The sequence below is a fragment of the Aythya fuligula genome, chromosome Z, assembly GCF_009819795.1.
Source record: "Aythya fuligula isolate bAytFul2 chromosome Z, bAytFul2.pri, whole genome shotgun sequence".
In the NCBI taxonomy this organism is placed as follows: Eukaryota; Metazoa; Chordata; class Aves; order Anseriformes; family Anatidae; genus Aythya; species Aythya fuligula.
In genome coordinates, this window is record NC_045593.1 from 57,501,907 (window position 1) to 57,511,584 (window position 9,678).

The window sequence follows — 9,678 nt, forward strand, 5'->3', positions numbered from 1 at the left end:
TGTTTTTATCTGGCTCTTGCATATAGTTACTAACCACTGTTTTGTATTCACTTTTTTGTATTAGCTATTAAGTGCCTTTTTGTATTCTCTGCAGTAATTCTATACTAAAGTAAAGGTGACAAATTTTTACTGGCTTCAGTCATTTCTTGTAAATTCTTCACACTTGGAATTGTGTACAGTCTGAATTTCACTGAGCTAAGGGTGTTACAGTGTAAATATGGTAATTTCTTAAAACTTATGATCAGTATCAATATAGCTGTGTTTTAAGGGATGGTCTTCTTGCATTGTTGGAATTGAAAGTAGTGATAAATTTGTAGAACTTACATATTGTACAATACATTTCAGGCTCCGAAGACGTAACAGAAAAACCCGAAGATACGGAGTTTTGGATACAAACATAGAAAACATGGAGCTGACTCCCTTAGAGCAAGATGATGATGATGATGATACAACACTATTTGATGCCAATCATCCTCGAAGGTTTGTATAAAGGAGCTGTATGTCTGCGCAGTGAAGGTATGGATGATAAGTATCTTGACTGAAACAGCTCACTACTTTGTTTCATACGTGGTTGGAGAAAGGGTATCAAGATCATTTAAATTTTAAATGGGCAAGAATTAAGTGGTCAAGAAGATAAACTTAGTACTTCTGCTACTCTTGATCTACTCCAGAACACCATTTGTCTTCAGCATATGAGTTCCAGAAAAATGGAGAGGAAGGTAGGATATTTTGGTTAAAAATAGTGTCATTACTAAAGCTAACCAAGTTTATCTGCTTTACATACTTCAGTTATTCCATTCTTCGGTATTTCACTCTCGTTCCTTACGGGATGAAATAGAACCAACAACAGTAAGGGCTGCAGTATGTTTTACACTAAGGTGCTTTACAACTGTAGACAGCAGGCCCCAGACTACACTTGCTGTTAACTTTGGTATCTAAGAAAAAAACAAAACATTATGGCGTAGTGTTGTAGTTGAGGAAAAAGCTGTCCCAAATACTCAACTTCTGTTCAGCTATTCTCAGTACTGCAGCAAATCAGTTTGCTTTAGATATACCAAGTAATTTGGAAGTGTTTGAAAGTAACTGACTGATCAGACCATTTTAAAAATAGTTGTCTAAATGACATAGAGTACAAACAATTTGAATAGATTAGCAGTATTTCGTTTATCTCATGACATAGCTGTTGTAAGATAAGTCAAGTGTTTATTAGTGTTAACATTAACAATTAGCTCCTCACATACTGTGGCATCTTGTTGATAGAAGAACCTCCAGTGCATACATAGTATTTGATTTAAAAGCATCAGTTTCAGATGAAAACTAAAAATACACAATGTTTTGATCCAAGTCCAAAAGCTCAGAAAAAGTGGGAAAAGTGGAATATTTGAACAAGGTTAGAACATGTCATAGCCTGGGGTGATAGATATCACTATATAAATATATAGTGATATAACTTGTAGGATAGGTATACCTCTCTTTCTTCTCTCTTTCGGGCCTCCAAAATGGCATGAAATGTAATGGTGTTGGCTTACAGAAGAGGTGATAATGTACAGCAGATGTTTCTGTTAACGTGCTGAGGAAATAAACAGAATAAAAGTAATAACCACAAAAGTGAATAACAATAGATAATAGAGGAAGAAAATGTTACTGTTTTTTCAGAATAGCTCAGAAAGTAAGCGTTTAAGTGATCAAAGCCATTATGAGAAAAAAAATAAGTTATATATAGTCGATAAAGCAAATTTACTCTGCGTACGTATACTGAGAGCTAGCTGTGTTTTTCTGTGTAGGGAGAAGCTCTAAAAATTTCTTCTAACAGAAGTTACTGTTATCTTGAAATAATGTTTGCGCATAGGAGAAAAACAGTTCTGGACAATCTGAATGTGCTCAACAAAGCTCAGTATAGATCAGGTTAATAAAATGCTGCCTGAACTTTGCAAAGGGACAGCATTGCTGGAAAGAAAGCTTGAAAGCTGATATCGAACACCTTATTTACATACGTATATAACATATATCAATAATTAGGAATACACTTTTTCAGTTAGTTTATTTTACCTTCTTTCAACTAAATCTTTTGTATCTGCATGACAGATTGTGGTGGTTTTAAGCTGATGGGCAGCTATGCTCTACCATGCTGCTTTCACTCCTGTAAAGAATGGAGGGAGAAGATAAGAAAAAAGGCTCATGGGAATAAGAAGATCATTGACCGATTAACATTATGAGCAAAACAGATTCAGCATTTGGAGATTAATGTACTTTATTGCTTATTACTAACAGACTAGAGCAGTGAGAACTGAAAGCAAACAAAAAACCACTTACCCCCCAAAAGGAAAAACACCTTCTTTCCAGTGTGGGGTCCCTCCCACAGGATGCCCCTTCCCAAACTGAGCCTGCGGGGGCTGCCCACAGGCAGCAGCTCTTCAAGCACTGCTCCCACACGGCTCCGTCCCACGGGCTCCATCCATCCCCCAGGAACAAACTGCTCCAGCACGGGTCCCCCACAGGTGGGCGGCAGCTCCCCCCAGACCCCCTGCTCCTGCGTGGGCTCCTCTCCACGGGCTGCAGCTCCGGCCCGGGGCCTGCTCCTGCGGGGGCTCTCCATGGGCCGCAGCCTCCTCCAGGCCACATCCACCTGCTCCACCGGGGGCTCCTCCACCCATGGGGGGGCTGCAGCGTGGAGATCTGCTCCATGTGGGACCCATGGGCTGCAGGGGGACAGCCTGCTCCACCAGGGGCCTCTCCCTGCACAGGCTGCAGGGGAACTGCTGCTGCCTGCCTGCAGCACCTCCTGCCCTCCTGCTGCCTTCACCTGTGGTGCTGTGGGGCTGGTTCAGCAGCATCTGCACAAAAGCTGATTCAGCTGTTGTGCAGCAAAATTTTTTCCCCTTTCTTAAGTCTGCTCTTCCAAAGGCCCAACCAGCGAGATTTACTGGCTCAGCTGTGGCCAGCAGCAGCTCCCTTTTGGAGCCACCTGGTGCTGGCTCTGATGTAACATGGGACAGCTGCTGGGCTTTGCTCACAGAGGCCACCCATGCAACCCTCTGCTAGCAAAACCCTTTCCACGTAAACCCAGTGCAATCACACTGATAGTTTACAGTCTTCATTGAATCACTTCATGCATGCTCTACTTGCTGCACTGCAAGTCACAAGGTAAACAATAATTCTATTTATGATAGCATTCCAGTTATGGAATGCTACTTAGAGTTACCAAAATTTGAATAGGAACTCAAGAGCCTTGTAAGTTCAGTGTGTCTTAAGTGGTATTTAATCTTATAAACTGCGTGCATATATATATGTATATTAAAAATAATAATATATGGAGATCTGTAATTAAATATGAAGCATGTAGTTCACTTCATGTGACAAGATATCTATTCACTATTTAACCCGTCTACTTCAAAAATACGTCTAACGTGTGGAAGAGGGCAAATGTGTCTTTGAAATGCACTGTTTTTCTATTTGGGAGGTTTAAATGAATGGTGTTTTATGACACTTCACAATAATGTGGTAACTAAGTGTTTTTATGGATAAATTTACTAATGTAATACAGTTCTTTGTTGTCTTAAAATTTGGTCTTTAAAAATACGGGCTAAAGTTACCCTTGAAACAAGATATTCCACATTAATGCATTGATTTCTTCTGTTGTAGATAAGTACGTGCCTTTCAATGAAAGAACTTAATCTTAGAACCTGAGACTGCTTCAAGGGAGGAGTAAGAAGCAAGAGGATATGCAAGTTGGGGAGGGGCTAATTAAAACTGTGTATATTATAGCATCCTTAATTTGTTGCAATAAATACTGTACCAATTTGTTGTACCTTTTTGTATATAGAGAAATGTAAATGTAAAGTCTATGAGATAGGATGCACTAAAATGAAAACCTATTTGGAAGGGAGATTACTTTTAAAACAGGGTATTTTTTGTTTGCTGTAAATCTTATATGCCCTAAGTGTGATATACACTTTTTCTACAGTAATCTGGAATGTTAACAGTTTTTTTTCTTTTTTCTTTTTTTTTCTTTTTTTTTTTTTTTCTTTTTTTTTCTGATACTAAATTATCAGTAAACTTATCCTCTGTGGACTTCTCAGAATTGTTAGAACTTAATTTTATTTTAGATGTTTTGCCCTTTGGAAATAAAAACTCCAACTACTGCTTTTTGTGTTGAGATTTTTTTTTAACTAATTAACATGTTGTATGTAAGTTTTAGTGAACAAATAAAGACTGTTCACAATGTTCCTAACATTAGGTGTAATACTTCAACACTTTATAGATATTAAGGATATTACTTAGTCTTGTTGAACCAGAAATGTAGAACCTTTTTGCTGATAAAACTACTGATTTTGGCTTAATTTACTTGGGAGGGCCATCTTTAATTGGTGTGAGCAGATGTTGGTCCACTGACTTACGGGTATATGCCACGTGGTGTCACTATTCAGACAGAAAGAATAGGTAAAGAATCACAGAATCATCTAGGTTGGAAGAGACCTCCAAGATCACCTAGTCCAACCTCTGACCTAACACTAACAAGTCCTCCACTAAACCATATCCCTAAGCTCTACATCTAAATGTCTTTTAAAGACCTCCAGGGATGGTGACTCACCCGCTTCCCTGGGCAGCCCATTACAATACCTAACAACCCTCTCGGTAAAGAAGTTCTTCCTAAGATCCAACCTAAACCTCCCTTTAGCCCATTCCCTCTCATCCTGTCACCAGGCACGTGGGAGAACAGACCAACCCCCACCTCGCTACAGCCTCCCTTGAGGTACCTACAGAGAGCGATAAGGTCGCCCCTGAGCCTCCTCTTCTCCAGGCTGAACAAGCCCAGCTCCCTCAGCCGCTCCTCGTAGGACTTGTTCTCCAGCCCCCTCACCAGCTTCGTCGCCCTTCTCTGGACCCGCCCAAGCACCTCGATGTCCTTCTTGTAGCGAGGGGCCCAAAACTGAACACAGTACTCGAGGTGCGGCCTCACCAGAGTCGAGTACAGGGGGACGATCACTTCCCTAGCCCTGCCGGCCACACTGCTTCTGATACAAGCCAGGATGCTGTTGGCCTTCTTGGCCACCTGAGCAAGAGTTCAAGACTTCAGTTAAGCTTGTTTAGTTTTGTACTCTTTAAATCTGGGGCAATTACTAAGCTTGAATCATAAATCTAAAATGTAAAAGTGACATCAGAAGCAGTTGGTGAAATGTAAACTGTGAAATGTGCAGTAACATTCATATGAATGCAGATGAAACCAGAAGGTTTTTTTTGTTTGTTTTAGCCAGTGCCCCAGAAATTAAAGGAAGTGTATTGTAAAACTGTGTATTGTAAAGTGTATTGTAGGTAAAATGTTCAAGGTCTAGTTTATTAAAATTACATTAGTGTAAATGCATTACAAATTCTGTGTATGTTTAGTATCAAGGCATAAACCTTCTAGCAGCATTGGTGCAGCTGGCTATTTTTCCTGAAAGTTCTTGTAGTTTGGAAAAGGGGTAGGGGGTATTTTCCCTGATTCTTCAGTTCCCTCTTCAGATTCTTCAGTAGGAATGCCTTTGAGGATATTTCTATAATGATGAGGGGTGTCTGCGTTAAAGATTTTTTAACCATCTACTAGATGATGTGTACTGAAACCATATTACTATTTACTATTTTGCCATAGTAAAAACTTAGATTGGGTCTTAATTAATGGATGCAAAATCAGCTTCCTAAGGTAAAGTTTGTCTACAGTTTGTTCATATGTTGTACACTGCTTAGAAATATATTGTATTTACAATATACCAAGTCTTTATTTTACTTCCTCCCCTCTTCTGTGCATTTTTCTTTCTCTGCATGTTTAAAACTGAAATGAGAACAGCACTGAGCTTTAGAAAGGTTTAGCTGGGGAATCCAGAAAGAAACATTGTGAGGAATAGCTGTGTCATAGACTGTAGGTAGGTGAGAGAACAACAAATAAGTTGTGTGATAGAATGTAAGGCATGTTGCTCCCGTATGTAAAGGGGACCATCAACGTTAAAATTCAGTGTAATTGTATACTTTCACTAGATTTTTATTTATTTATTTATTTATTTTCTAGTGGTGTTGAACATGAACATGGTGTTTCTAGTGGTGTTGAACATGAACCCTAGCATAGAAGGCTGTCTTCCTGACTTCCTAAAATTCTGTAGAAACTTTCTAGGCCTTCAGCTGAATACATCCTGAAGAGCTGTTAAGCTTGCTAAGCATAGATAAGTACAAATTTTCTGGGTTTAAACAAACAACAATAAAACAGATTTTTCAAAACGGTATGTGGACTTCTTGGGTTCATTCCTTCAAAATTATGAGGATATAACATAGGTGGCTATATAGAAATCATAAAACTAGTAATAAGTTGATACAGTTTTGCGTTCTGGTATTTCAGATACTATGTGGTTCATGGTGCAACTTCCTCAATCTTTTCTAGGCAGTATCTAATTTCAGGAGCTGAATTGGATAGTCATCGACACGAACTTTCTCCAAAATGCCTGTGTTGCACCTGTCTTGGTCTTAACAGATAGAAATCTGCTTTGAGTTGTGCTCAGCCCCTGTTGATACACACACCATCACCAAAGCTCCTTCTAGTTGTTCATAAAAAAGAAGTTACAATAGCTTCTTACAAAAATTTGGCACCTTTTGTGGGGAAGAATATGTCATCACAGAGGCCAGTAACTGATCTATGTATAAATGGGACTAAAGCCTGTATCAAGTAGATTTATCACATTACAATTTGTTGTAAAACATGAGGTCAAAAAGATGAAGACCATTAATTATGAAGTTGAATAGCTACACTTCACCTACTAGTATTCCTGTTTGAGACAAAGTGTTAATAGACCAGTAAAGAATGGGAGCTATCTGCTGAAATAATGCTGTTTATAAGAAGGCCCAGGTTTAATGAGAAATAAACCAATTTGGGAGATACAGGAAATAAACCTATTGGGGGAGAGGCATATGACTGCTGGAGACAGAAACTGAATGTGGAGTAAAGTCTTGGAAGACTCCAGGAAAACAAGTTTTTTTTAAAGATGGCCTTGCAGATTTTACAACTAGCAGAGCTTTTATTGTTTGTTGGGGCTTTGTCATTTTTTTGTTCATTAGTGCAATGTGAGACAAAGCTTGTAGTTCCTGATCAAATTTGAACAAACCAGTTCATTGCATTGAAAGAATAAGAGTATTTCCTCAAACTGCAGACTGTTCTGAGAATAGGAAATCCATGAGGCAGAAGAGGCAAAAAGCATTTTTCTTCTTGACTAGTAAGAGCTAGGAAAAAACTTTAATGTATACGTTAATTGAAACACACAGGTCTCAAAAGACCCCATGTGGCCCGACTGCTTAGTTTTAGAATAGATTTGCTATTTGCTGCAATTTTTTTGTCTCATGGTAGTACTAGTGATGCCATTGTTTGAAGTTAACTGCTATGCCACTGCAGAATTGTCCCAGATCTCTCTGAACTACTGTGTTCTAATCATATGATTGCCTGTTTTTATCTATCCACAATTGCTTATTTATTCCAAGTGGCTTGCACTCTGTTCTGCCTACATGTTGAAGAATTCTTATTTTAAGGCACAGAATAATGAGAAGATTTATTAAAGATAATATCAGGATGGATGGGTGGATAAGTTCAAGTGTTGATTTTATTAAGAGGTAAAAATAAAAATCTTAAATCATTATTATTTTTATTTATTTATTTATTTATTTATTAAACACAATTTCCTGCTTTCTGCTGTTGGAGAAACAGTCCCTTTTTTAAAATTTTTAGCTGACACTGTCTGTTCTTTTCGTATAAGAATTTTGGATGCTTACAGGCAGTATGCTTTGCACAATATAGAGCAAGGACAAAGTCTGAAGTCAAAGGTGTAAGTTAATGCAAGAGAACCTTTTGAACTAATATTCTGAAAAGGCAATTTGTTCATTGATCTTCCGAAGGCATCATTCTGTTTAACAGAAAGAAAGGCTTACTTACAACAGCTTCAGAAAACCTAATCAGTCCCTAAAGATATGGAATGAAACTATACAAATGCTCGCTCAAACTTTTCATTGTTCTTGTGCTGAAGGAAAGCTGGTGTGAGTTCAACAGATACCCAACTGGATGAAGTGTTGTACAAAGAATTACTAATTTCTAACCAGTGAACTCCACTCTTTCTGCAACTTTTGCTGTAGAATGGGGGGCGGGGGGGGGGGGGGGGGGGGGGGGGGGGGGGGGGAAGGGAAATGCTTATAGGTAGGGTAAATGGTATTCACGAGGAATCTTTATGACATTCCAGTTTTTAGGGGTTTTAGACTAGCATTGACTTCTGCAAGAGATCACTTCAAAATCCAGTAGGGTACACATGCTTTGAAACCTGGAGATTCCTCAGCAGAAGTGCAGTATGTTTGCCCTATTCTTCTTCTCTTAAACCTGCTTTCACCGTGTCCAGGAATAAATTCATGATTAGGTGGATTTTTTTTTTTTTTTTTTCAGACTAAATACAGCTTTTCTTATTCTGTGCCCCTCATATTTCTAAACACAGAAAACAGTTTCTGAAGATTAAGCAAACTGATCAAAGCAGTTGCAAATATACTGACACTGTTGCGTTGTTTCTGAAAACTGTTTTTGCAATTCCAAGTATGAAGACTGTTCAAAGCTTATCTATCCTTTATAGTAGATTGGGTTTTATTTTTTTTCATGATGTATAATCTAAAATCTTTTTCTCAAAATTTTAAGCCTATTGCACTTAAGCTATAGAGAATTGTGGAAAGAGCTTAGCTCCCTTAAACTGTGCCATATATTTGAAGATGATTATATCCCCCCTCTGTCTTTTCTTATCTCAAGAAGTACCCTCATTTTTTTTTTCCTAGTAGTCTTATGTAGATATGTAATCCATTTTATTCTTTTATTCTGAAAACAAACTGGCTGGTCTATACACTCCACATTCTGATTTGCAATGTCTAAAAGATGGTGGATGCTGTTTATGAGATTGCATCAGTAGAAAGTATGTCAGCAACAGTTCAGCGTACAAAGTCCACCTATCCTTATAGCTATATAATATCACTGTGTTTTGTTGCTTTTGTTTGTTTGTTTTTAAGATTAAAGGGTATTGGATGTCTGAATACTGTTCTTTATGTGTGGTTGGTAGCACAATGTAAAAGGCTTTCAAACTACCCCAACAATGCTGTGCTGAAAGTCTTTTATTGAAGTGTGTTTATGCATGCTGAGGGATAATCTTAGAACTTTTATGTGTCTGATGTATCTGGGCATATGGCAGTGCTGCACCAACTTCAAGAGTGAAAGGAGCTTACCTATACCAACTCAGTACTTGATCTGGCCTTTTTAAAATGCCTATTGCTTATCTAAACCAGCTTGTTTGGATCAGATGTTTATGAAGTACTGTTTTATGTCATTTAGATGTAGTTTTCAGAAAATAGTAGTTAGAGAAGACTCAGCTAAACAACTTCTCCTGCTGAAGCAATACTTGAATTTAATTGGCCACATCTTACCTGAGTGCAGCATGCATGTTTGCTGAGCTTTTCTGCAAAAAATTTCATCTGAAAAAAAAAAGATTAGCAGGTTGATGTTTCCTCTTAGACTTTTCCCCTAGATGAGATGGAATATCCTTCTCTGGAGATATTCAAGGTCTGTCTGGATGCCTACCTGGGCAGCCAGGAAGCTCTGAGGAACCTGCTTTGGCAGGGGGGTTAGACCCGATGCTCTTTCGA

The 9,678-nt window shown here is 38.4% G+C and overlaps 1 long non-coding RNA gene across 1 annotated transcript; it reads left to right on the top strand.

Moving 5' to 3' along the window:
• The first annotated feature begins 415 nt into the window (after positions 1-415).
• On the top strand, positions 416-3,808 carry LOC116500707. The gene is made up of 2 exons (XR_004254327.1): positions 416-480; positions 3,643-3,808. It is a non-coding gene; the product is annotated as an uncharacterized LOC116500707 (long non-coding RNA).
• The last annotated feature ends 5,870 nt before the right edge of the window (positions 3,809-9,678 follow it).